Genomic DNA, 22,510 nt, shown 5'->3' with positions numbered 1-22,510 from the left:
TTATTGTCAGCAGCAGAAATGGTGATTGGATGATATGAAATTGTATTTCATTACTTGGCTCAAAACATATATAGTAAAATCCTGTTAAACGTGCCTTATTGCACCCAAGTTTTCCTTGCTCTAGATGCAAGGTGCTCCATCATACAGCTGTCACGATAACACCGAAAGGCTGTGGCAGAGTTATCTTATACATTCATACAATTCTTATAATAGGGGCTGCCAGCATTCTGAATGGAATGTAATAGATATTGATTTGCACACCCAGGTGTGAATATTGTATTTTCCTTTTACCACCTTCCAGCTTGGAAATAAATGAGGTTCTACTTCTGTTCGTTGTTGCTCCTTTCCTCTTTCCAGATGTTGTACCTTGCTTTTACGTATGATAATTACACATCTAAAAGCTGAACACTCCTTGAATGCTGTAAAAAAAACCACCAGATTGCATGAAAGTGTTTTTGTCAATAGGGGAAAAAATATTATGCAGTTCATAAATATCATTAAATCAATGCAAGTTTTAAGTTAGCTTTTTTCACCTATTTTATATATTTGTTTAATCACACATATGTGTATTTATAAACTATATATATAATATTTTTCTCACATTGATCATGAAATTTCATAAAGATCAACTTCTACTCCAAGAAAAGTTCCCAATGAGTTTAATGTCAATAAAAATATAATCAAAGTAATATATTAAGGGGTAACAAGATATAATAGCTATTTCCAACTGATGTTTCCCGGCACACCATCAATCCACTCAGGGTTTCTAGCTAATGATCTTAGCAAATGTCTCAAGATTTCATGGAGCCCTGGCTCACCAGGCATAGTAGCAAGGGTGCCAATATCGGCATCTTTGATTGAAGTAATTAATTGATTAATAAATGGTAACCAAGATTCTACAGTCTGATGATGACTGATTTGACACATCTATTAATCAGGGATGTGTCTTCATACTGAACTAGCAATGGCAGCCACAAGAAAGGAGAAAAATAAGGGGTAAGAAGAAAGTATAGCAGCCAAGATGATAGCATCAAGGCCTTTGCTAAGAGTTAAAATGGAAAGAAAAGGAGGTTTCTTTGGGTTTTTTCTTTTTGTGTGTGTGTGTGTGTGGTCTAGTATCATTAAACAACTAACTTTGTCCAGATTTCATTTCTATGTTAATCTGACTCCCTTTTATGAAATTAGCAAAAGTCACTAAAAGAACAAAATAGAAAATAAAATGCTGAGGTCAAATATACACATACACACATATAACATATGAAAACAAATACATATATATACACACACACACACAAAGTTCTCAAGATAGAGAAGGAAGCCCATATTAAATGAAGGATTTGGTCATGATATTGCTAATTCATGTCATTTGACTACCATTTTCGAAGTATACACTGTGTTCCAGGAATTCTGCTAAGCCCTGGAGATTTAACGTGAAACATAAATTCCTTTGCCTTTGAGAGACTCAGAATCTCATGAAGAACAACAAGTAATCAGGGTTATACTGGAGATAAGTCTGGGATTCTGTAGGTGCCCACAGAAAAGTAGCATGACCTAAACTGTGGACATAGGGAAGTATTCTAAGAAGAGGCAGCATTTAACAGAGAGCCATTGAGAGTCAATGGGAGTTAGGCATTTTGACAAGGCAGGAGGCAAGCAAAGAAGGCAGAAAGTACAAGACAGAATAAAATGTACTGAGGAGACTAAAATAGTTCTCATGGTTGATGGTGTGGTTTGGAAAAGTCGCTTTCACTTAGCTTTATGCAACAGAATATAGACAATAGGACTACAGTTAGATCTGAATCCAAATCCTCAATGCACCACCCAATAGCTTATCACCTGGGGCAATAGTACTTAACCTCCATCAGCCTTTGCTTCCCTATGTGGAGAAAGAAGATAAGAGTTGCACCCTTCTCATACGGCACAGACACATACTGAATTCAAAAATCAATAAATTCAACCTTGAATATCATTAAGCATTATTACTATTATTGGGACTCATTGATCCATGTTTTGTTTGTTTGTTTTGTCTATCCCTTAAAGAAAGATAATTTCTATTTGACCCTTTCTCTATTTATTCCTGGAGAGAAACTGTCCATATCTAAGAGAAAGTAAGGCTCACTACAGACTATCATAGAGACAGTGGAATGGCAAATAGTGCTACATCACCCTGGATCTGAGGATGGCCAAATCATTACACTTGTCTATTGCCCTTTCAGGTAACTCCTGAAGGTGCTCCATCCTATAGCTGTTGGGATCCTGGTTCTGATGTAGCTATTGGCATCTGCAAATGATGAGGATCCAATAAACCTCCTCAGTTCACTTCAGTGCCTTAACTTCCACCTCAATGCCATGGCTCAGCAATCTCTAGCTAGGTCCACACTGGTTTCATTATGACACGGTGATTTTAAACGCCCTCAAACTACACAGGATAAAAAGCGAAAAAAAAAAGAGACTCTTCTTTTTCTAACCACAGATACCATCTTTATTTTTCCAGCCGCTGCAGCGAGCATTGATGATTGAAAGCCCATAAAGCTTCTATTGACTCAGAGTATAAGGGGCTTGATTTATCTCAACACTTGGCAGGAAAATTAAAACAAGAATAATACAGGTGTGTCCTTTGCTGTAAATAATACAGATTTACTCTCTGCAAATTTCATAACCTTAATGATGCTGGAAACGTACTGACGCAAGTACGTCAGGCAACACTTGATGCTGGCAATCAATTGTTTACGGGGTTGACATTTTCTAACATCTGTTTTAAGACTGTGAAGTTTTAAGCTGCAATTTTTCATTGCCCATACTGACACTTTCACCAAGCTTTCCTTAGCGAAGCTGGTACCTTGACTTGTTAATTCAAGAAGTGCAGCTAGATCTTCAGAGTTTCTGAGGACTGTACAAAGAGTAATGTATAAAACCATATCCTCCATCTTCCTTCAAAAAATTACCTGTTGTGAGAAGTCTAACTCTCGGAATTTGGGTCAAAATTTTGCTTTGTAATTTATTTTTGTGAGTGCTGCCAAGTCAGCATATTGTTTATTTAAAAAGAAAAAAAAAAACTGGGCCCTTTTGTGTGCGTAAATATAGTTTGAGATTTGGTTGGTTCGAGATGAGAAAATAATCAAAATTATTGCTTTCTTTATTTTTATGTTCCAAGGCTTAGGGGCATACAAACTCTATAGTAAAAATGCACTGGACTTCCCGTAAGGTATTTAACACATACCATTCTATGATTTTATTGTGAATTAAGTAGAAAAGATGAGAGAATTTAGAGTAACATGAAACCAAAGCTGGCTGAATAGAGGCATCCCAGAAAAGTTCATGTATATTAAATTAAGTGAAGATTATCCTTGATACAAAGGAACACTGGATTTAGAACTGTTTTGAAAATCAATTAAAACATAAAGAGTTTGCTTACAAAATTGTGAATAATAACCTGGAATGAATAACTTAATAAGTTATATAACAAATCAAAATTTAAAATGGCCTTGGTGAAATTGAAATAGTATGCCAGAACTATAAAGGGCAAAGAAAGCAAAATAAAAATTAGTGTATATTTATTTCTGCACCTTATACACATGATATATTATTTCATATATTAATAATCTAAGAAATCAGGCAATATTATTCTCCTTTTACAGATCAAGAAACAAAGGCTTAGAAAAGTTCAGTTATTTTACCAGTATTGGATAGCTAGTGAATGGCAAAGGCAAAATTCAAAGCCAATCATTGTTCTACTATATAATATTTTCCATATGTATTAAAATAAGCATAAAATCCTGAATAGAGGTTCAAAAACTAAGACACTTATGGAATATATTTAAAATATATTTGTTTTGGAAAAAAGATTAAGGATTATTTTAACTTCAAAATAAGTAACAAATATAGTGTATCATTATTGCCAAAATAGTAATTATAGACGAAATAATAGGAATTCATATGGTCACAAGAAGTAAAATGCTAATCCTGTTTTATCTTGAACTGATCATACTAATCTGTAGTAAGTTAATTCTGTTTTAAGAAATGCATTTTAAAGAGATTTATAACCTTGAGCATATCTTTAGAAACAAAAAAACAAGATGATCTAAAAACCATGGCATTTACTATTATACTTGTCACTATTATCATTATTGTTGCCATCAACCTCATTACTGTATTTTCAAATCCTAGCATTTATTTAGTGTGTATTATATACTGGTTACCAGTCTGAACACTTTGCACATGTCACTTCATCTGATTCAAGCACCAGGTTAGCCCTCCCTTGTATCCTATTCTCGTATTTTTACTCCAGCTCTTATCATAGCAAACAGCTGCATGCAGGTACAACCTATTGATAGCACCTCATCTCAGGCTCATCATGCAACACAAATCTCCTTTAATACTTCGATGTGAGATGCCTGAGGCAACTAAGAAATGGGAAGGAGTTAATAGCCTATGTCCAGTGAGAGGTGGGAGTTAGAGGATAAACATTACCTTCTTCCTTGAAGCAGAAAATCCTGGGGACACTTAGCAGGATCTCCAATAGGATCAATTCCCAGCTGCCCTTAGTAGATATGGGAATAAGAATTTACCTTGGACTAGCATTTCCTCTTTCCTTGTTTTACTCTTCACAGTCCAATTTCTTGTGGTCACTTCTGAAAATAATCTACGTGCACAAATACCCTTGTCGCAGGCTCTGTTTCTAGGGTAAATCTGGACTAAGACACCACCTCATCTTTGTGACAACTTTATAAGGTATGTATTAACATTTCTGCTGTATAGGTGAGAAATATAAAATTAGACAAGGTTAAGTGGCTTGTCCAAGGTAACTTATGTTACAGAGAACAGATAGTGGTTTTGAATTCTCATTTGTCTTCAAAAGCCATGTTCTTACTCACCACCGTACAGGTTTCCCTTGAGGCCCAATTAATGAAGCTGGTCATGTCTAGAAGAGAAGACTAATTAAAAGCAGCCTTTCAAAAAACTGAAGGGCTTTCATGTGGAATAATAATAAACATTCTAATATGATTCAGGGCCATGGAAAAATCTAAGAAGCTATCAAATGTCTTCCCATTGATGGGTCCAAGGTAATTTCAAAGCATTTTTTAAGTCCTAAAATAGGAGAGTTATATAGATACAGGAAGCATCTTGGAAGCCATGTTTAACAATTCAGTCAAATCACATCTAGTTGCTTTTTCTAGTAGTCCGGAAAGGTTCATATATGATGGTCCTTGGATGAGTGAACTTGACAGGTTACAACCCCCATTTATTCCATCTAACACTAATGTAGGTGTCCTACAAAGATATTTGGTGTGACTCAAGTCCATAATCAGTTGACTTTAAGTGAGGGATATTATTCTGGATAGTCCTCATTTAATCAATTGAAAGGCCTTATGAACGGAGCTGAAGATTCCCTGATGAAGCAATCCTAACTATGGACAGCAGCTTCAGCCTGGGCTGCAAGTTCCAGCCTGCCCTTTCTGGCTGCCTGCCCTATGATGTCAGACTTGCGTAGCCAGCCCCTACAATCACATAAGCCAATTCCTTGCAATAAATCTTTAAATGTATATCTCCTGTTGGTTCTCTTTCTCTGGGTTGAACCCTGACTGATGCACTTAGATATTGGCGGTCTTATGTGGTTTGATCTGACGGAAGGTAATTTGGCAAAGGAAATATCACACATGAGAAAAAAACGTAAAGTTTACTGAAAACAAGAAAATGATTTTAAATGTAGTATGAGAAAGAGGCTATGTTGTAATTCAATATTAACTTCTCTGTACATCATGCTCTTATCATTTTGTACTTTCTTGTATTTGTTATTTTAATATAAATATCCGAATATATATAATTAATATGAGTAAAACATTTTATTGATGACTTACAATTTAGTAAGACTTAAAATATTTCCCTATTTTCTAGTCAATTATGAAAAATGGGACAAAGGAAGCAAAAAATATCTTTAAAATGTTAAGAAAAAGTTTTTAAAATGTCAGAATTGTTGAGTAATGAAAGAACTTCGAAGAGTAGAAGAGTATTTTGATGAGAGGGATAATGGAAATGTGTTGTGTTGGCCTTTTTTTTTTTTTTTTAGACAGGGTCTCTCTCTGTCACCCACGCTGTAGTGCATGGCTCACTGCGGCCTCAGTCTCCTGGGCTCAAGTGTTCCTTCAACCTCAGCCTCTGGAGGAGCTGGGACCACAGGTGTGTGTCATCATGCTCTGCTACTTTTTTTTTTTTTTTTAAAGAGACAGGGTCTCACTATGTTGCCCAGGCTTGTGTTGCCTTACTTTTTGTTGGAGTCAATATCTAACTTTCCCATGGTGCGTATGGTTTTGATGAGAGGCTCTATTACTAGCCCAGTTTTTCTACTTCTCCAGATCAATGCTTTATCATGATAAAGCAAGTGGGAGCTAGAAAACGTTAGATATCTGGAGATCAATTATTTTTCTCAACTTGCACAAAATTATAACTATAGCCATCACCACAAAACACACGGGAGTCAATACAGCCATGGGATTGCAGCCAAAGCACTGGGCCTGGATGCAAAGGAGTAAAGTAAAGTAGAATCATGAAAGGTTTCAATAAAAACGATCAGGAGTGTGAGTAGCACAGGTGAATAAGGGTCTTAAACGGATACTTCAGAATCCACTGGACTTCCTTTAAATAAAAATGTATTGTTTGACAAACACAGGACATTTAGAAATAGGCCCACATGCAGGGTAGACTCATGAAGAGAAATGCTAAGGGCAAGCTATATAGACAGTAATGGTTCTTACACAATTTCTTTAAAATCCATCACACCTGAATCACTAATATGTTCTATATTTCATAGGAGGCTGCTCTCTGACACCATAAATCCAGCAACAGTATTTTAGTTATTTACCAAGTGATTAAACTGTAGTAATTTATTTTACTTTTACATCCACATTTTCCCACTGGAATCCTAAAAGATTTTACTGCCTCCCATAAAACATTTTCACTCTAAATAATCAATATTGATTTAACTATATTCCATTATTTTTTAGATTTATTTTCCTTTTTTGCATGCAATTCTCACCTCCATACAGTTTATTAAAAGACAAAGTGACTCACTTCCAAAGAAATTATATTTGACAATGCTCCTAATTGTGAATTTACTCTGCTGTTCCTTATAGATATTTTTAAAGAGGGAAGGGATGAAATAGATGTACTATATTAAAAGTAAAAACTGCACAAAAATATAAAATCTTAGGCCTCTGAGCAAGTGTTTCAGGCAATTGAGTTAACTAGCTAGTGTCCTGATAAGACAATTGTTTTACATCATACATTCCTTATACCTCTGGGTAGTGGTGGATATGAGTTGGGATATGAGTTGGGTGGATATGAGTATGTAATAAAAGTAAAAAAAAAAAAAAAAACACTGGATAAAAATAGTACAACATCCTGGACAATTATTTTTACTCAAATATTTAGGGGAAATATTTTATATGGAACTGGTAAGAAATGCATTATCGCACATATTGATGTGTTCTATATTAATATATTATTAAACAGTGTCAAAGTAAAATTATGTACTGTATCATATAATTTGGCCCTATGTATTATAGGCTTAAATGTTAAATTGTGATGTGAATTTACAAGGTAAATTGCAACAATTTTAAAAATTAGACTTTGGGATATATCTTCACATGTCATTAGCATCACCTTTTAATTTGGCCTACAAACTTCTTCCATTTTCTTCCCCTGTACTGTGTAGAAATATATGTTCACTCTCCTCTTTATTTAAGGGTACTTTGGTGAGAAAATTTGAATAATATTATTCTAGAGACATTGATCCTGGGGGGAGGTATTTCAGCACTGTGAACATGATAGAGCCTGGCTGATTACTAGGGGTGAGTCATGTGAGTTCTTAGTAGACGAGAGCTAAGAGAGAGCTGTGAAAGTCTGAACAAGAGTACAGGTTGCTTAACGGTGCCATAAAGATGAAATTCACTAGTCAAGAGTCAAAGATCCTTGAATTCAGGAGCCTCTAGCAGAAGTCCAGGGCAGTAATTGCTACCCGAATGTTTTCATTGACATTTAATACAGAAAGCCCAGACATAAGTGGATAAGCCCTTCAGAAGCTGAAAGGCTTCTGTTGGTCTCTAATCCATGTGCTTTATTGTCAGTATCTGGCAGAGACTCATCTTTAGGTCCATACAGAAGCCTGGCATAAAATGCCAGGAACATGAAAAATCGAAAACAAATGGCTCAATTTCCCCCTGTGTAGCTGCTACAAAACTCTGAAAACTGGACAAGGACTCTAGTCTGATGATACGACATGAAATCAGCCCACTCTTCACTTCCTGGTGAAGTATTCACGGGAGAAACAGGCTTGTGCTGTCATGAGAATACCATTTAGCCAGCAATGCTGCTGAGAAGTACCATGGAGAAAAAAGGGATGTTGTCCAGTGTGAGTGAAAAGCCACTGAAATTGGAGGGGTTCTATTTCTCATCAGCTCTGAAATACTTGTTTTTATTCTTTCTTTGTGCCCGTTCCTCCACTTACTAAATTGGAGGACGTGATCCAAGAAAACGCCATGGAAAGAAAATGCTTGGTGCAAAAAAACCTATTTGAAAATAACACTTGTAGGTCCATTTTATGGACATTTATAAATCTTTTCTTCAAAATTAGTGGAATTATAGATAAAACAAGTAAGAACATTTCACATGGTCACTAGAATCAAGTTGACAGCTTTATTATGCAAATTAAAACTCGGTTAGTTGAATTAATGCCTGTAAAGTATTTACAAAGAATTGTTCTTAAAGAATATCAACTGAGAATAAATCCCCATGTTTAAAGTAAGATACAAAGTTTAAGAACACCTTCAGATAATATTTTAATTTTTAAATTGAATCTGATGTACTTACTATTGAAAATAAGACATTTTAGTCCAAATAGACAAATAATTCTAATTGATTTTAAAAGATATACTATCCTTTACCTCTTATCTCTATTCTTTATCTATGACTGATGTTCACGCCATAATCTAATTCTGTATAAATGGTGACAAGCCCATAAGCTGTTCAGTTCATGTGGCTTCTCTCACTTTATCCAAAATAAAAGCAGACTTTAAATTGGGACTTTCTCAGCATTTTTCACAGACTATTTCAGCACGGTGAATTATAAATCTGGGTAGTTATTTGTTTCTCAGTTGCTTAGCCCCACTAATGTCCCAAGTTAAGTAAATCGGATACTAACCTAATGATTCTCTCCTTAGCAAACAATATATAACTCCGAGCTGAATTCTCCACCATTGAAATATTAGGAAATCATAGCATTTTCCTCAATAGGCCATTGAATTTCGCAGCATTTTCACAAAGGAGTTCTGTCCATCCGACCCACCCCTGCCACTTGATAGTTTGAACTTAGATGATTAACACACACACACAGACACACAACACACACACACACACACGTGTGCCTCCTTCATTTACAATACCAACCTTAAGCAGCCCTGTGTGCACAGCCAAGGCTCTTTTCTTACCCACACCTAATAATAATTTTATGAGTTAGAAGCAACAAAAAAAATTTAGTGTTTGTGCTGTTATCTAATCCATATTTACTGCACAGATGTCAGGAGTGATCAGATGGAAGAAAGAAGAGATATATTTCTTTGTATGCTAGAAGAAAAGATTTAGATTTGGGTCTGGATTTTCTATTTTTGTATCCTTGAAATACAAATGCAATAATGCTGGCACAAAATGATCTGGCTGCCTTTTTCAATAAACAGTGAGATTGTTAGCCAGCCATTTCCCAAGCTTGTCTTGAAGGTGAAAAAAGAGGCATTAAAAACAATAACAACAATTATCTGACAGCTCTATTGCACCTTTCTTCAGAAACTCTTAAAACATTCTGGAAATTATGGTCCAAATATTGTGCTCAGCCCTAACCATCTTCATCTAGTCCTCTCAGTGAGAAATATAACTACATAACAGTGGATAGAAATGATCCTCCAAATGAATACAGTTCATCATTTTCTCACAAAAATACAACTCTTTTGGACGGGTACACACAATTCAGAACACCAAAGGTGTTTAAAACCTGAGGGTTCCTTCCCAGGAGTTCCAGACTTGTGGTTCCCCGGGTTGAGTGCAATTTATAAACATTTGCTTCTGCACGTATTTGAAAGATTTGAAATTTTCATGTAAAGTCTGAATTTCCAGCTTATCTCGAAAAAATTGGAGGATGTGGCAATACATCCCATATGGCAGTAATTGGCTATATCTGAGTAGCAGTCTTCCCCTCTTTAGTAGTCCAAGGCTGCACACTCAGCAGTCACCTATTATCCAACATTTGCTTCACTATTCACTTCTACTCTAGCTCTTTCTCCTTACCCCTGGAAATAAAGCTAAAGCCCTAGTTTTAATCTGTGTAGACATACTACCTTCCTTAAATAAGCTGCTTTTCTCCATGTGCTCCATAATTATGCTTCAAAGTGTAGTTCTTGAGATGGCATTGGGCTGACAATTCATACTGCCTGGATGTAATTAATTATTTCAGCAGATATTTGTCATCTATGCAAGGCAAAAAGCTGGGAAGTGTAGAATATATGGCAATGGATCAGACAAGACCATGTTTTTGGAAAGTCGCTTGTGCGATAACGAAAACAAAACACAAATAGAAATTTCAAGGCAGTCATGTACCAAATCTGTAAAAGAAGCATCTAAAAAAGCTAGAGGATTTCAGGAAAAGGAACCTCAATTTTCACTGAAAATGGGTGATGGAGGACTTAGTGAAGGTTTCATCAATTACCTTCCTGAGAAGCAGACTCAGATGGAGGTTTACACAGGGGTCTTACTGAGAATGTTCTGGCCAGGCACGGTGGCTCACACCTGTAATCCCAGCACTTTGGGAGGCCGAGGCAGGCGGATCACAAGGTCAGGAGATGGAGACCTTCCTGGTTAACACAGAGAAACCCCGTCTCTACTAAAAATACAAAAAATTAGCCGGGCATGGTGGCAGGGCGCCTGTAGTCCCAGCTACTCGGGAGGCTGAGGCAGGAGAATGGCATGAACCCAGGAGGCAGAGCTTGCAGTGAGCCTAGATCAAGCTACTGCTCTCCAGCCTGGGCGACAGAGCGAGACTCTGTCTCAAAAAAAAAAGAAAGAATGTTCTTAGGATCAAGACCTGTACCAGAGTGAAAGAAACAGGACTGGGCAGAGGGAGATGTTGAACCAAAATGCAGTAACAACAAAAGACTTCAGCAGACCCCACAGGAACTTTGGAGCTGGAATGTCCTTCAGAGTTAATCCATATTGGCGCAAGTGGGCCATACGCTTATAACCCACATTGGTCAGTCAACATATGTGTTAACTAATAGGAAAAGATCCTGGCTCCCACCAGCCCCTTCCTCTTCACTTTCTGGACTCTGGTATGGCAAATTTTTCTTTATATCTTGCTCCTATCCAGTATACATACAAGGCTGGACCTCCCTGACACATTGTTTCAACTTACGGCTCTGGCTATAAAGATGAGGAAACACTCACTCTTCCAATGCAATAGGTGGGTAAGTGGACTTGGCTGCACTTTTTGCTCATGTTCAGCCATACCTATCTACATCAGTTTCATCTCTGTCCTTCTCTTGTTCTTGCTCACACTCTTTGTGGGCATGCCTGAATTTGCAGATTCATAGTGTAAATCCAACATGTGAGATGAACATCCAAGTTTGGTATTAGTCTTACCTTGTTTCAGTCAACTTTTACCAGAAAGTCCCACATTGGAGAGAGATTTGTTTTTCATTATTTTGCTAACTCGTTGACATTTCTCTGTGTATGGTCTATCAGTCAGAGTGCCATAGTGGAGGAGTGAATGGCACCCCGACTTTAAGGACTTAATGTATTTGAGTAGGATTATTAATATCGCTCTGAGCTGTGAGGCATGTTTTTGCAGGCATTTTATACCACCAGCTTAGAGAGATCCTCACTGGCCATGAGTTAGGCCACGTGACAATAAATCAATTGTCCTTGATAACAATAAGTAACAATTTGTAACAATAAATAACACCTTGATAACAATAAATAAATTGTCATACTTATCAATTACTGACCACTTTCTATAACAGTAGTCAGTGGAATGGGAAATTTGTAAATATCATTTTTAATTCTTATGTCAACTCTTTGAGAAAAATAATATTCCCCTTTTATAGATGAGTAAATAGAGAGTAGTAAAGAAGTAAAACTTGCTCATGGTCACATAGCTAATAGGTTGAAAGCTAAGGTTCAAAGTCTGGTGGTCTTCTCACTCCTCAGCCTTAGGTCTTTCTCTACTGCCTTTGACAACAGTGATATGGTTTGGCTCTGTGACCCCACCCAAATCTCACCTTGAATTGGAATCCCCATAAACCCCACGTGTCAAGTGTGGGACTAGGTGGAGGTAATTGAATCATGAGGGTGGTTTACCCCCGTACTGTTTTTGTGATAGTGAGTTCTCACGAGACCTGATTGTTTTATAAGCATCTGGCATTTCCCCAGCTGGCACTCATTCTCTCTCTTGCTGTCCTGTGAAGAGGTGCCTTCTGCCATGATTGTAAGTTTCCTGAGGCCTCCCCAGCCATGAGAAACAGTGAGTCAATTAAACTTCTTTTCTTTCTAAATTACCCAGCCTCAGGTATATCTTCATAGCAGCGTGAGAACAGATTAATATAAACAGTAATTGATTACTGAGTCCCTACTAAGTGCAAAATTTTTTTACATATATTACCTAACTTAATGTTTACAACAACCCCAGGACATTTATAATTGCCTCTTTTACCCACATGGAAAATGAGGCTAAGTAAAGGAACTTGCCAAGGATCAGTCAGCTGGTAAGTGGAGGTGCCATGATTCAGTTCTAGGTCTGACAGTTCCCTTCTGCTCTGTCTCATGGTCTGTCTCTTTGGTAAGGAGAGAAGTCACATGGGCATGGTCATTATATCTCTACAATCTGTAATCCCCTTTTGGAGAGAAAGCAAAATCAGCAGTTATTTTGTAATGGAATCAAGACTATATATCATAGAACCCCTGAAAGGATGCCACAGAGTGGCATACTTGGTTGCTTTCTGCTTGTGCTTAAACATCAGAATCTAGACATGAAGTCCAGACTTTCTTCCTGGTCAGCTCTATTTCTCCACCAGTTAAGTCAAGTCTGTCTAAGATAGTCTCTCTCCCAGGCTCTGCCTCCCAGGTTCAAGTGATTCTCCTGCCTCAGCTTCCCAAGTAGCTGGGATTACAGGTGCGTACCCCCATGCTTGGCTAATTTTTGTATTTCTGGTAGAGACGGGGTTTCACCATGTTGGCCAGGCTGGTCTTGAACTCCCGACCTCAGGTGATCCACCCAATTCAGCCTCCCAGAGTGCTGGGATTACAGGCAGGAGCCACCGTGCCTGGCCTAAAACTGGACATTTGTAGAAGACAGCACTGAGATAACTACACCAGGTATGCTTAATCATTATACTTTACTCACCAGTAAAGTGGGGATATTAACAATAATGCCTGCTTCCTGGATTTATTATATACATATTATATGAGGTAATATATGAAATATGTTTAGAACACTTCCAGGTAGAGTGAGGCATCAGTTAAAGCAACAAATTGCTATCATCATTACAGTTTTGTACATAAACAAACAGGGAAGGTATCTAAAGTTCTTGGCATAGTGTCTAGCAGGAAGTAAATATTCATTATTTTTAGATCTTATCTTATACAATGTTGTAATGGTTATCTTTATCATGCTTACGTACCCTATATTTGGGTCAAACACACAGTGGTTACTCAGTAGATGCTTGCATTTCATGGGTCGTATTTTGTTCTCAAGCATTTACTGAGTGACTCTTACATCAATCTCTGACTTTCTGGAATGATTGTTGACAGAAGGTCATCAAATATATTGTCTACCCTAAGTGCTATGTAAGAAGGTTAATGTCAGAAGCCAATGGCTTAGCAGTAAACCAGATTTTAGGGACCTGTGCCTCCCTACCAGATTGAAGTTGTCTTACATGCCCTGTAGGAGCAGAGCTCCCTGGATCCCTGGACAGACTCTAATGTTCTCAAGGCAGATGGTCTTCACTGCACAGAGGCATAGGGAGACTCATCAGCACCCACAAAGTTCTGTACAAGAGGACAGGAATATGGGAGAAGGAAAGATCAAACCAATGTTTGTAATACCTACTGAACCTATTACCAAGTCACTAGTGTCCTTGGGACTCAAATTTAACCCCTTCAAAAGAGCCTACAAACCTACAAACCTTCACTAGCACCAGAGGTGAAATCAGGGGAAATACTGTAGTAGTTCATATGTCAGGGCCTTCCTGATATTCACCAGAATGAGGCCTCAGAACATTGACTTCAAACATCATTCAATGTCCTTCCAGCTGAACAGAATAAACAGTTAGTCATGATTTCAGAGGTTTTCCATGATCATTGTAAAAGTTGAGATCTTAATAAAACTGATTCACAATATGCTATGTGAAAGAAGCCAGACACAAAGACCACATATTACATAATCCCATTTATATTATATGTCTGGAATAAGAAAATCTATGGAGACAGAATGTAGTATGGTGGTTGCCTAAGGCTTGGAGGGAGGAGAAGGAATAACTGATAATGGGCAAATTTATTTTTAGGGTGATTAAAATTTTCTAAAATTATATTGATCTGATGGTTGCATGACTCGTTAAATATACCAAAAGCATCTAAGTGTACATTTTAAATGTATGAATTTTATAGTATGGGAATTACATCTCAAATGAAATTATTAAAAAAGAAAGATCATTTGCCACATATTAATAAAGCATCAATAAAGGATACTTTATAGTAAAAAGAATAATCAAAATGCATAAGGATCATAAATAAATAAATAAATAAAGCCAACCTAAGATTTTATCAAAAACCATCATTTAAAATCTAGGCCTGAAATTCCGTGCACACTTTATCTAATTTGAATTGGGTTTCTTATTGCAAATCTTTAGTTAAGGTTACTTGAGAAGAGAATCTGAAATCACAAAAGGAAATCAATACCACAGTTGACCAAGGCCAGGTTCAATAATACTGCCCACATTTGAGTGCAGTGAGGGAAAACAGCATTCATTAGTCATATAATAACTACAAGGCCTCCCGCTTACTCAGAAATTCCTCCAAGGAACACAACCATTTCCCACCTATTATTTTCTATTGATTTTCACAATCTGTCAAGAGGCAGAGTAGGAAAACGAGTTATAACCAAAGAAGGTGACACCAGAGAGAGCAGAAGTGGGAAATCCTCAACAGCCTTGTAGCCATGATGGCAGATGGGCATGCAATCCTTTCCTTTTTTTTTTTTTTTTTTTTGAAACGGAGTCTTACTCTGTCACCCAGGCTGGAATACAGTGGTGCAATCTCTGCTCACTGCAACTTCTGCCTCCTGGTTCAAGCAATTCTCCTGCCTCGGCCTCTAAAGTAGCTGCGACTACAGGCATGCACCACCAGCCCCAGCTACTTTTTGTATATTTAGTAAAGATGGGGTTTCACCACGTTAGCCAGGCTGTTCTTGAACTCCTGACCTCAAGAGATGCACCTGCCTCGGTCTCCCAAAGTGCTGGGATTACAGGTGTGAGCCACCACACCTGGCTGGTATGCAGGGCTTTCAACTTGCAGCTGAGTATGTGAGAGCTGGAATTTCATTTGCTTATCTGAATCCTGTGTCCAAGGGAATTTGAATGGAGATTATTAGATTGAGTGTCCCATCTTTATCATCATCATTTTGTAGCATATATACTAATATCATTATAATCCTAGCTCAACATTTTCTACAATTAATGATTATCATAGCTAACATTTATTTTCATCATTGGGGAACTCTCCCCTGAGTAGTCAAGATTCCCAGGGGACTCCCTATATATCAAGAACAGATAGAGCCACTTCCTTTGAACATGTGAAGAGACTTGATACACGTAGTGTTTATTTAGTGCTAAGCTCTATAAGTGCTTTACATATATTATCTCCTATATAATGAATCTCATACATAGAATCTCAAAACAATTCTATGGAGAAGGTATTTTCATTTATTATATACATTTTACAAATTAGAAACTGAGGCATGAAGAGGCTTAAGAAGTTGTATAGGATCATATGGCTATGGAATGGTAGAGGGGAAATTGAACCAAGGAGGGGTGTTTTTTAAGTCCTTACTCATAACCTCTATGCAAGTTGCTTTCATAGGAGAGGAAAGTTCTTTCAAAGGAGAACATTTTGACCTAGGTTTATATTGTTCACAGAAATTCCTTATTTCTAAATTGCAGTAGGGGTGGGGTTTCTGATGACCATTATTTCCCAAGTTCTATATTTTTTTACCCCATCAATGCCAAATACCATCAATTTTGATTTTTTTGAGGTCATTATATTTATCAAGCTTTTGAGATCAAAAATTGCTGAAATATATATTAGAAGAAAAATATTGATCCTATTGAGGTCTTAAAAATCTCATGTTTATGTACTTATTTTTTTTTTCAGTATGCTTATTGAATGTTCTGTATATGCCTGCTACTGTTCTAGGCACTGGGGATAAAACATGAATAAGACAGGAAAAGTATCTGCTCTTCTATTGTTTTATTCTGATCCAGTTTCCCAAACTCTACCACTATGGACATTTGGGGGCATATAATCCCTCATTGTAGGGAGTTGCTGTAACTATTGTAGGGTGTTTAGCACTCCTCCCATTCTGATAAACAAAATGTTTCCAGACAGTGATAAATGTTACCTAGGGGGGCAAAAACACCCCCACCACCACCCCTGCCCCAAGAAGCACTGTGAATCAGATTAAAAATAAAGAAACAAATTAGCAAATGAGAAAGTATTCTGCAAAGTATTACAAAATAATAATATATTAGGAAGCAACTGTGTGGCTACTTTAGTTTGGATGATCAGGATGACCTTTTTGAAGAGCTCGCTTCTAAACTGAGATCTGAATGTCAATAACAAAGATTATGGAAAATAGCATTCCAAGTATATGTTGAATCCAAGGCAAAGGCTGTGAGAAAGCTATGAGCAAGCTATAAGCTTAATTTATTCCAGGGTCAGAAAGAAGGCTAATGTGAATGAAACAGAATGAGACAGGGGAGAGCAGTTTAAAGTGAAGTTACAGAAGAAAAGAGAAGACAGATGAGGCAAACCAGGATAAGGAATTCTGATCTAATATTATGCAACGTGCAGCTACAAGAAGGCATCACACAGAGAAGCAACACAACATGGTCTATTACATGCAGGGTGAATTGTAGGAAGATAGCAGTAAAAGTAAAAAAAAAAAAAAAAAAAAAAAAAAAAAAAAACTAGATAGTTGCAGTATTTCAAAAAGAAATAACAGTGGTTTGGACAAAGATGGTACTAGGAGTGATGGAAAGAAATGAATTATTTGTGTGAATTAGTGAAAAAATCTTTGACAGTACTTGCTGATGGATTATGTGTAATAAAGGAGAGAGAGATCACATAGATTAAACTCACTTTTTTGGTTTGCTTCTGTTTATTATTTGATCTAGAATACCTGAATGGATGATTAGTTCAGAAAATTAAAGTGAAGTTGATCTATGTGTCTGTTTTTGTACAAGTGCCACGCTGTTTTGGTTACTGTAGCCTTATAGTATAGTTTGCAGTCAGGTAGCATGATGCCTCCAGCTTTGTTCTTTTTGTTGAGAATTCTTTGGATACACAGGCTATTTTTTAGTTTCATATGAATTTTAAAATAGTTTTTTCTAATTCTGTGAAGAATGTCAATGGCAGTTTTATGGGAATAACACTGAATTTCTAAATTACTTAGGACATTATGGTCATTTTCATTATATTGATTCTTCCTATCCATAAGCATGAAATATTTTTCCATTTGTTTGTGTCCTCCCTGATTTCCTTGACCAGTGGTTTGCAGTTCTCCTTGAGGCAATCCTTTGCTGCCTTATTAGCTGTATTCCTATGTATTTTATTCTCTTTGTAGCAATTGTGAATGGGAGTTCATTAATGTTTTGGCTCTCTGCTTGTCTGGTGTTGGTGTATAGGAATGTTTGTGATTTTGCACATTGATTTTGTATCCTGAGACTTTGCTGAATTTGCTTATCAACTTAAGAAACTTTGGGGCAGAATGATGGGATTTTCTAGAGAACTCAGAAATAAGACAATACATGTACAACCATCTGATCTTCAACAAAGCTGAAAAAAACAAGCAATGGGGAAAGGATTCCCTATTTAATAAATGGTGCTGGGAGAACTGGCTAGCCATATGCAGAAAATTGAAACTGGACCCCTTCCTTACACCTTATACAAAAATTAACTCAAGATGGATTAAAAACTGAAATATAAAACTCAAAAAGTACAAAAACTTTAGGAAAATCAGGCAATACCATTCAGGACATAGGCACTGGAAAAGATTTCATGACGAAAATGCCAAAAGCAATTGCAACCAAAGCAAAAATTGACAAATGGGATCTAATTAAACAAAAGAGATTCTGACAGCAAGAGAAACTATTATCAGAGTTAAGAGACAACTGACAGAATGGGAGAAAAATTTTGCAACCTATCAATCTGACAAAGGTCTAATATCCAGAGTCTACAAGGAATTGAAACAAATTTACAAAGAAAAAGCAAACAACCCTATTAAAAAGTGGGTAAAGCACATGAACAGACACTTCTCAAAAGAAGACATTTATGTAGCTAACAAACATATTTAAAAAGCTCAACATCACTGATTTTTAGAGAAATGCAAATCAAAACCACCATGAGATACCATCTCATGCCAGTCAGAATGGTGATTATCAAAAAGTCAAGAAAAAACAGATGATGGAGAGGCTGCAGAGAGATAGGAATGCTTTTACACTGTTGCATGGTATGTAAATTACACCAACCATTGTGGAAGACAGTGTAGTGATTCCTCAAAGACCTAGAACCAGAAATACCATTTGACCCTGCAATTCCATTACCGGGTATATGCTCAAAGGAATATAAAACATTCTATTATAAAGATACATGCACGTGTATTTTTATTGCAGTGCTATTCACAATAGCAAAGACATGGAATCAACTCAAATGCCTATCAATGATAGACTGGATAAAGAAAATGCGGTACATATATATTATGGCATACTATGCAGCCATATAAAGGAATGAGATCATATCCTTTGCGGGAAAATGGATGGAGCTAGAATCCATTATCCTCAGCAAACTAACACAGGATCAGAAAATCAAACGCCGCACGTTCTCACTCATAGGCGGGAACTGAACAATGAGATCACATGGACATTGCGAGGGAAACAATACACAGTGGGGTCTGTTGGGGGTTTTGGGGAGGGAGAGCATTAGGAAAAGTAGCTAATGTATGCTGGGCTTAATTCTTAGGTGATGGGTCATTAGGTACAGCAAACCACCATGGCCCACATTTACCTAACAAGCCTGCATATCCTGCACATGTACCCTGAACTTAAAATAAAATAATGCTTAAAAGAATGAAGTCGAAGAGAGAGGGCTCAGAACTAAAAGCTCAGTTTTGAGCACTTGTTAAATTTGAGACATCCACTAGATATTCATATAAAGGTATCATGCAGGCATTTGAAATTATGGGAACTCAGAATTAGAGATAGAGTTTGGGAATATTAGCTTAGTTAGTAGATGATATTTAAGTTATAGGTCTGGAATAATTCATCTGTGAAGACTCAAATGAAAGAGAAGGTAAAGGGACACAGGATAGAATATCAAGGCTCCCGAACATTTAGAGTTGAAGCCTAGGACAGAGAGAAAAAATGCAGAAGATGAAGAGGAAGAACCAGCAATAGATACTAAAAAAGGTTGGCAAGATGGCTGAAACAAATTATTCACAGGAGTATAAAGGACTCCTTGAAATACACTGACACACTTAGGGAAGTTACAAAAGGAAGTCTTTATGTAGACAGCTCATCACTGAAATGATTTCGCCCTAGGATAACTGTTGAATCCCTAATTTAAGAACAAAAATGAGGGTGAATCCTGGAGTGTGCTTGCTAGCCTGCAATGTTTGTGTCAATCTGTTTAATATTATGGTTCCTTAACCTTAATATAAGTTAACAGATCGCGTAGTATATAGAAGCATTATGCTAAGTGCTTCTTAATAAACAGACACTATTTTTATTCTCTCAACTAGTCTAAAAGAAAGTATTAATATATTAAAAATAAACATGGAAATAAGGCTTACTACGAGTCCAGCCCTGTTCTAAGCACTTTATGAAAATTAACATGTAATCATCACAGTAATACTATAATATAGGAACTGTTCCTGTTACAATCCTCATTTTACAGATAAGGAAACTGAGGCAGTGAAAAATTAAGCTGATTTTCCAAGTTCAGCTAGTAAGAGGTAGAACCAGGTTTTGAACTCAACAATCTGACTCCGTTCTGTGCAATTCACCACTAAAAGACATTGCTTCTGTATAGTACTTTGCTGTAGGCATTTTATAAATGCCATAAAGAACTACACTAAGCCGATTTATAGATGAAGAAACTAAGCCTTGAAAAGGTTGGGTTATTTCACCAAGATCATTTGGCTAGTTAGTGGCAGATCTGAGTTTTGAACTTAGATCTCTCAAACACCAGTGCCTTCACTCTTGAATATTAATAACAAGCACCATACTATGCAAGATATAGGAAGAGAAACCAAAGTTACAAGAGAAAAAAAATTTCCTGGTCATCCTTCTTTAAGTTAATGTCAGAAGTGAACACAGAACTCAGATGAAGGCTCTAGCTAAAAGAGCGTCTCTTAGTCCATTTTGTGTTGCTATCACAAAATACCTGAGACTGGGTAATTATAAAGAACAGACATTTATTTTCACAGTATTGGTGGCTGGGACACCTGAGATCACGGCTCTTGCTATCTTGTAATCATCAGATAACAAGAATATCTGATGAGGATCTCCTTGTTACATTCCCACATGGCAGAAGACAGAAGGGCGGGAGATAGTGAACCCACTTCAACAGGCCCTTTTTATAGCAGCATTAATCCATTCATGAGGACAGACCCCTCATGACCACAAACACCTCCCCACAACCCCCACCTCCCAACATTGTTGCATGAGGGATTAAGTTTCCAACACATGAATTTTGGGGAACACATTTACTAGCAGAAAGCATGGCATTAATCTTAAAAGCAAATCCCAATTTCCCTTCATTTCCTCGGTAAACAAACGTCCAGCATGGTACTAAGTTTTCAGTCCACAAGCATGCATACCCCACTTCATCACAATTCCTGCTTCCTACCACAAAGGAGCTACCTGGAGTCAGGTGTTTGTTTTCAAGGAATCCATCTCATTCTTGGAATGGGTCCTTCTCCATCCCTTTACCCTTAGTGACTTTTCTTTTTGAACAATTTGCCCCTGTAATAAAATATCCACCTTTCATGCCACTTCTTAGAAGATAGTATGTGCTCAATAAATATCTCTTAAGTAAATAAATGAATGTCAGAGTTGTTGCATAGATCAAATCAGATAATGCCTACAAAGTACTCAGTTCTGTACCTGAAACATAGTGACTACTTGATAAATAGCAGCTGCTGTGTTATTATTCTTATTGACATTCATATTATTTTGTTGTTGTTACTGACATTTGTTAAAGGAGGGAAAAAGTAGATACATAGCACAGCCCCAAATATACTCCAGTTACTACAAATAATTCATAGAGGAAAAAAAGGGAGGTTGCTTTTCTTCTGCCTAATAGGGTGGCAAGTAGGGAGCTCAGAGAAGACTACAGCTCAGTATGGCACACCTTCTTCTCAGCATCTCCTAAGTATGAATTACATTAATTATCAGGTTTACGCCGAGTTTTTATATGCAAATAAATTGAGGAAAAACAAAGATTTACTTCAAATAATTGTTTAGTAACATTGTGATTTTGTTTATTTCAATTACATAGTTATAAAATTGCTATTTTATTTACTATAGATGATTGGATATTTGTAAGAAAATTGAGATAAGCAAAAAAAATTAAAATGTTTTAATATTAAATATTTTTGGAAATATACATAAATAATATTTTTATATATGTATGTAAAAGCATATATACTTTCAGTGTTACTAAACTGTTATTCAAATATTTTGTAGAAGAAATACATATATATTTCTATCTGTATATAGATATATTTTTATCTACATATAGATATACTTCTATCTTTATATAGATATATTTATTTCTAAATGTGGATATGTTTGTGTATGTATGTGTATACAGAGTGATAGGAGAGAAATATGCATACATGTTTGATATAAAAATTCTGAAAGGAGATATATGTGTATTTAAACAGATATCTATATATCTCTTTAAATTTATTTATTTATTTATTCTACCACACACACACACAAACACACACACACGAACAGATGGAAAACCCTCTGATTTCTTTCTTATAACTTGCTAGGGTAAAAGCTACATTTAATTTGAAAATCCTTTACTCTTATCATAGTCCTTTCTCTTATATCTTAATTGAGCAAGTAACAGAAAAACCACAAAATTCCATGATATCACTGACCGCATAAAATACTAACATCTAAAAAATAGGACA

General features: G+C 36.5%; 1 long non-coding RNA gene across 6 annotated transcripts in view; it reads left to right on the top strand.

The window, feature by feature from the left end:
- The window catches only part of LOC110741201, a 72,248-nt gene that overhangs the window by 42,193 nt on the left and 7,545 nt on the right, over window positions 1-22,510 (top strand). For 2 of the 6 annotated variants that reach the window (XR_004181222.1, XR_004181221.1), the window contains exons 5-7: window positions 2,495-2,608; window positions 4,611-4,731; window positions 4,885-5,800. This is a non-coding gene — a long non-coding RNA (uncharacterized LOC110741201). Of the gene's footprint in view, window positions 1-2,494; window positions 2,609-4,610; window positions 4,732-4,884; window positions 5,802-11,407; window positions 11,534-22,510 lie in introns of those variants that run through there. The other 4 variants (XR_002517014.2, XR_004181223.1, XR_004181224.1 and 1 more) reach the window with 4 other exon arrangements.

This window comes from Papio anubis, unplaced genomic scaffold, assembly GCF_008728515.1.
Source record: "Papio anubis isolate 15944 unplaced genomic scaffold, Panubis1.0 scaffold13, whole genome shotgun sequence".
NCBI lineage: Eukaryota > Metazoa > Chordata > Mammalia > Primates > Cercopithecidae > Papio > Papio anubis.
The sequence above is the reverse complement of the archived record's forward strand: the minus strand, read 5'-3'. Positions and strand labels throughout refer to the sequence as shown.